The following is a 6,862-nucleotide window of genomic DNA, read 5'->3' as shown; positions in this document are numbered from 1 at the left end:
GCACTGTTAGGAAAGTCAAACCGCAAACAAACCAGACTGTGAACAACAATAACAGGAAAAGCCAAATAAGGGTGATTGTTCTTTTTGCTTTTGACCTATATTAATTTTGCAATGTATTCCAAATAAGGTAATTAATACGGAAGTATGTGTAATTTGTCTGTGGTTTTAAGCTTTAAAAAGTTTGTATGTTCCTGGACTCGGGGGAGCAGCTCCTTTAGCTGCCACCCCTCTGCGCGCTTGTAATCAATAAAGGGCCACAGGCTGATCTGATTGAAAACGCAATGCGTGGATCAATTTTTTTCCACATCAAAGGCTACAGCCCTGGGAGCTTGTGTGAAGTGGGATGGGAGGGCTCAGACACCCCTATGCTGCTGCGGGGGCTGTAATGCAGGCAGACCCAGTCCAGGCAAAGAGCAGTGATAACTACTCCTCCTTCATAGCACGGGCCCTTGCCACACACTAGTGTAAATTACACCACCACATCTCTTTCAAAATGGCACTTGGCTCACTCCCTTCTGAGAGTTGTAGTTTACCTCCTCTGTCCAAGCCAGCTGGAGACTACAACTCCCAGAATGCCCAGCAGGCTACCCCCGCTGCTGTGTGATTCAGAGAGCTGAGCTGGACCCTGTGGTCTGGGTGACAGCCGCTCTGTTCTGGTGAGTCTGTGCTGCAGAGCCCTGCGCGGATAAAAAATTTGTATCCACATCCGAGCTGCTAGCCACAAAAATGGCCCACTGATATAAAGCAGATACCTGCGGATTTGCAGGGCTCTAATGATACAGCAGTAAAGGCATGCATGGCATTTTGCAGACATACAATACAGTGAAAAGGATGGCCCCCCGTTTAGAGAATAACATAGGACTTGGGAGATCCACTCTTGGGCTCCTGCTCCAACACAGAATTCCTGTGTGATGCTGTCCAAATCACTTTGACCCAGTTTTTCAAAAATATCTAGGCATTCAAAGATGCAGATAGGAACCTAGTGAAATCTGGCCTTTATCCTCTTTGTGCCTCAATCCCCTATCTGTAAAGTGGGGAGAATAGCACCCCCTTATCTCACAGACGTGTCATAAGGATGAATACAGAAAAGTTTGTCAGGTACTCAGATTTAAAAATTGTATTAAGGTTAATGTTTAAAATTAAATATACACAAGTTAAGAGGGAAGGTACTGTACATCTGGGGTCAGGCTTGAGTTATGAGGGATTACAGGTATCGGTTACAAGGATCACGAGATAGATACATATCACATAACCAGCATAAACCCAGATTGGGGTGCAGGGTTTTTTAAAGCATCAGTGGATAAGTGGGCTCAGGTATGCCACCCATGGAATGTATTAAGAGTCCAAGTCAATATCAGTGTAGCGAAAAAGTACATGGGTGGGGTGCATCCCTTCGTTCATCAGGGAAGGAAGTGGGTTATTTCCCTGTTCGGCGGTCTTGATTACTCAACCTGGTATTGACGGTGTCCTGAGAGAGATAACCCAATAAATACCCACACAAATATTGTTACATCTGTTTTTCTTTATGGGTAAACTGAGGTTTGGAAGGGTAGAGTGACTTGTCCAAGGAGTCAAGTATCAGAGGGGTAGCCGTGTTAGTCTGGATCTGTAAAAGCAACAAAGAATCCTGTGGCACCTTATAGACTAACAGACATTTTGCAGCATGAGCTTTCGTGGGTGAATACCCACTTGCATCTGAAGAAGTGGGTATTCACCCACGAAAGCTCATGCTGCAAAACGTCTGTTAGTCTATAAGGTGCCACAGGATTCTTTGTTGCTTTGTCCAAGGAGTATATCCCAGGAATTCTGACTCCTACTTTCTTGTCCTAGCCACAAGGCTATATGTGTCTGAAAAAGAAAAGTGGCTATATTAACACCATTCAAAATGCATCCAAAAATCCTGTGCTGCTCTGCTTCCTGGGAAGTATGTGCTGTCCTCCTGTTTGTGGTTATTTATATCTGCAGCTCTGTCATTCACAGCAGGTGATTCTATTTAACACCTCCATGTAAGGAGAGTGCTAAGGTCCCAGCAGGACCTCTCTGTAGTAATGATCCTCTTAACCTACTAATGTAATCTCCATAATTTAGTGCCGTTGTATCCCTACACCCAGCATTAAACATTAACACCAATCCTGCCACCCACTGCTGAAGACATCTGCTGCAATCACATGTGATACATTTGGTGTTATTTGGCATTTAGGAAGCTCAGTCCATGCAGTGGTCCATGCTATGTTGTTTGGGGAACAGGGAATAGCACAAAATGTCTGTGCCCAGATCAATTTCAAAATCACCCTTTCAATTTGCCTTTTAGATTGTCTGTTATCACAATGTAGTTCAATGAAGCACTAAGATTTTTCCATCGCCCTAGGATTCGGCAGGCACAGAGTTTTTCTTGATGATCAACCTTGTTAGCTCCAAGGACCTATTATTTCGGCACATTCATTGGATGGTGAGAAGAAAGGCAAAGTGAGTTCTTGGAAGTAAAGACCCTGCCGCTGTTCAGGTTTGAATAAAGAGGGTCACAGCTCCCCAAGGCTCCTCTCTCTCTCTTTTCCCTTTCTTAGGCCACATAAATAGAAGAGTAACATCACCCAGAAAGCTGTCTAAATCAAGCAGCAATCAAAACACCAAAGCTTCTGCAACCACATGCAGAGACAGACACCTTAATAAATATACGCTGCTCTATGTACACTTCTTTTATCCTACTCAACAAGCCATTTCCTTGTCTTCACCAGGCCTGTCTCCTCTATTGCATAATATCTGAAGCAATAATTTTCCTCTGCAATGAGAAACTGGGGGATTATTTTTTTTATCCTGACAATAGATCCCCAATGGGAAAATACTTAGAGGCACCAATGAGAGAATGCTTTGGGTTCCGTGGGGCCAGGTTCAGACTGGTGTATGGAGATCCAACTCCACTAAAGTCAATGGAGCTACACTTGTGTATCTGAACTTTGAATTTGGCCCCGTATTCTTAGGGCCTGATTCTGACAGGCTCTACATGATTTGCAAAAGAGTTTCCCCTCAAGTGATCCCATGGAAACCAGCCATGAGTAGGAGGATCCAAGTCTGGCCCTTCATTTGCAAACAGTCTAGATTGTGACGGGAATTCTAAAGTTCACCTTCTCATCCTCACTTTCCAAAGCCTTCACAGCTCTGTCTCTCCTTACTTATCTGTGCTTGTTTCTTTTCACATCTCTCTTGCTCACCAACGTTGACAGTTTTGACAAGCCACCAGCCAAGCCCACACCAGTCTTCGCACATTCTCCCACGTTGCATGGAACATCCACAAGGGCCAAACTGATCCAAAATGGCAACTGCTCACTTTGCCTCCACATCTCACCTCTTCTGTTATGCCTGCAAGAAAGGAAAGGTTGAAGGGCCACACCAGGCAAAGCTGAGGTGTTCGAATCATTGTTTAAAAATGTACAAAACGTGTATAATTTATTAAAATGTTACATACTTTGTTGTGTTCCACTGTCCCCCATTTCAAAGGCTGCATGTGTTAGTAGATTGTAAACTCTTCAGAGCAAGCATCTTCTCGTGAGTTCAGACAACACCTAGAACAATGGGGCCCAGGTTATTATTGTCATTTGTATTACAGTAGCTCCTAGAGACTCCAGCCAAGATTAGGATCCTCTTATGCTAGGTTCTGTACCTATATATAGTAACAGGCAATCTCTGACCCAATCGCTTACAATCAAAATAGACAAAAGGTGGAGGAAAGGAATCATGATCATCTCCATTTTACATCTGAGACATAGACAGATTAAGAGAAAAGAACGAGGAGTCCTTGTGGCACCTTAAAGACTAACAAATTTATTTGGGCATTAAGTGAGTTGCCCAACATCAAGAGCCATATGGTATATCTAGGAATCAAACCCATAACCCCTCATTTCTAGGCCAATCCCTTAACCACAAGGCCCTCCTTCCTTGCAGAGTTTAACTGGTGCTTTTGAGCCTCTAAAGCAGGAGTCAGCAACCTTTCAGAAGTGCTGTGCCGAGTCTTCATTTATTCACTCTAATTTAAGGTTTCACGTGCCAGTCATACATTTTAACGTTTTTAGAAGGTCTCTTTCTATAAATCTATAATATATAACTAAACTATTGTTGTACATAAAGTAAATAAGGTTTTTTAAATGTTTAAGAAGCTTCATTTAAAATTCAATTAAAACGCAGAGCCCCCCAGACCAGTGGCCAGGACCCGGGCAGTGAGTGCCACTGAAAATGAGCTTGCATGCCGCCTTCGGCACGTGTGCCATAGGTTGCCTACCCCTGCTCTAAACAATAATAATTCAGGTCATTGGGGAGCAGGGCTGGGTTTGCATTGCAGGGAGGCCTTACTCCCTCGCATAGGCAAGTAAGAGCCAGGACGTCCTGACCCCTCACATTTAGCACACCGTGGGGGGCAAAAGTACCTGCTTTTCTTGTCTCCCTCCACAACAGCAACTTGTTGCATTGTCAACCTACGTCAAAAGAAAACATTGGACCTTATCTTCAAGATTATTTCACATCAAGCTGCTGTTCCCAAACCACAGAAAGGCAGTCTCTTTTTTTGATGTTGGGTCTTTAAATCCTTTTCCCCTGCAGCACACACGAACAAAAGTATCTCAGATTCATTGCTGGGGAGACCAGAACTCATGAGATGTTAGCAAAATAAAACTTGTAAAAACGGGTATACTGCACCCACACACACAATTTTTCCAGCATGGAAAGATAGTGACAGCAAGCCCAGGGCAGAAACAACTTCTGTGCCAATAAGTTATGTGGGTTTTACCCACCTTTTTGACTCTGTTCTGCTAATGCCTAAGGGCTCTGATTCTGCAACTTTTACTCAGATTGAGTAGCATTTTCCCGAGTAAGCAGTGCCATTTAATATGGTGGGAAAATTCACATGAGTAAGCGCTACTCGGCATGAATGTGGCTTGCCAGATCAGATCCTTAAAAAAGTATGTAGTTCCCATGGTAGCAATTTGGGTAATTCATGGTGCTTGTGTTCCATCAGCATTATAGACACACACACACCTAATGATACTCACTGACATTTATACAGAGCCTTTCTTGCTATAAATCCCAAGGCATTCAGAAACCTTTGCAAACTGATTGCAAATTATATATACAGGACTCACTTCATCCTCTGCTGAAATACAGCTGCCATGCACTGGAGTGGAAGAAGGGTACCTTTAAATAGCACATAGCAACACTATCCAACTGTTGAGACTAGAGAATAAATGATCCCTTAGCCAGTGGACGCCAGAAGAGGGGCTTTTGATGGAATGTAATTATCCTATTTTTATTTAGCAAGGCCATCATAGGAGAATATCCTCTAATTTTATTAAAAGACTCCAAGGATGTAAAGTGACCACAAGTGGTCAGGATTTCACTTTTAGGTCTCATGTAACAGCACCTCACGCAGCGCAGCGGCCCCCTAGCACCCGGCTGGCGAATTGTTTAATGATTCTAAGGGAAGAACGCTGTCCACTGCCTTACCAGTACCGCTTCCTGCCACATACTGAGTTTTCACCTGTGTGTCATGAGCTTAGGGAAATGCTTCACTGCTGCTGAGACCTTGAGGTGTAGGGGAAAAAGATCAGCAAAGAAAATTGGTCTCCTCTGTGTACATGTCTTTTAGAACCACATGATGGATGCTGATAGTCTGCTTTCCCTATGCAATACTTGGACCCTATATGCAGTATTGCCAATCCCCAAAGTTAAAAAATCACGAGTCCCTCCCCCCAAGTCATGGGATTCACCCAGAAATTGAGAGGGGTTTTTTAAAGATCAGATTGTAGGTTTTGGTTTGTCTCTTGACTTTTTTACTTTGGCTGCCTGCCCCTAAGCCCAGTGTGCGTCTGAGAGACAGTAAGTGCTGCCCACTCTCCCAGATTTACAGAGAAGGTGATTTTGGCCCCCAGCTACAAGTGCCTTCGTTGGCTTATCAGATAGTGCAGAGCTTCCAGCTTCTCCCCAAACTTCTCACTGAATCAAATCTGTGTCCTCCCACCCCTATGCATCTACCACTCCCCCAACCCAGCGATTAATTATGCACCTGTCCCAGCCCCTATCGCTGTTGCTCCTGCAGCTCCAGGGGTTATGTATCCCCTTCTCTCATCCTAAGCCTGGGGTTGCAGGAATGAGGATCATAGAATCATAGAATCTCAGGGTTGGAAGAGACCTCAGGAGGTCATCTAGTCCAACCTCCTGCTCAAATAGCAGGACCAAACCCAACTAAATCATCCCAGTCAGGGCTTAGTCAAGCCTGACCTCAAAAACCTCTAAGGGCTAGTCTACACTTACCGCGCGGGTCGACGCGGTGAGTTCGACTTTCCGGAGTTCGAACTAGCGCGTCTGATCTAGACGCGATAGTTCGAACTCCGGAAGCGCTAGTTCGAACTCCGGTACTCCACCTCGGCAGCTGGAGTTAGCAGAGTCGACCTTGGAGCCGCGGAGTTCGGTTCCGCGGCGTCTGGACGGGTACGTAGTTCGAACTAGGGTAGTTCGAATTCAGCTACGCTATTCACGTAGCTGAATTTGCGTACCCTAGTTCGACCCCCATTCTTAGTGTAGACCAGGCCTAAGGAAGGAGATTCCACCACCTCCCTAGGTAACCCATTCCAGTGCTTCACCACTCTCTGAGTGAAAAAGTTTTTCCTAATATCCAACCTAAACCTCCCCCACTGCAACTTGAGACCATTACTCCTTGTTCTGTCATCGGGTACCACTGAGAACAGTCTAGATCCATCCTCTTTGGAACCCCCTTTCAGGTAGTTGAAAGCAGCTATCAAATCCCCCATCATTCTTCTCTTCTGCAGACTAAACAATCCTAGTTCCCTCAGCCTCTCATCATAAGTCATGTGCTCCA

At 44.7% G+C, this 6,862-nt stretch overlaps 1 long non-coding RNA gene across 1 annotated transcript; it reads right to left on the bottom strand.

The window, feature by feature from the left end:
* Nucleotides 1-1,794: 1,794 nt before the first annotated feature.
* LOC123357198 lies at nt 1,795-4,871 on the bottom strand. Its single transcript, XR_006575514.1, has 4 exons — nt 4,419-4,871; nt 3,464-3,560; nt 3,210-3,357; nt 1,795-1,848 (listed from the first exon to the last, which is right to left on the bottom strand). It is a non-coding gene; the product is annotated as an uncharacterized LOC123357198 (long non-coding RNA).
* Between the last annotated feature and the right edge of the window lie 1,991 nt (nt 4,872-6,862).

This window comes from Mauremys mutica, unplaced genomic scaffold (genome assembly GCF_020497125.1).
Source record: "Mauremys mutica isolate MM-2020 ecotype Southern unplaced genomic scaffold, ASM2049712v1 000372F_np12_subseq_1:143187_obj, whole genome shotgun sequence".
NCBI classification, from domain to species: Eukaryota; Metazoa; Chordata; order Testudines; family Geoemydidae; genus Mauremys; species Mauremys mutica.
The sequence above is the reverse complement of the archived record's forward strand: the minus strand, read 5'-3'. Positions and strand labels throughout refer to the sequence as shown.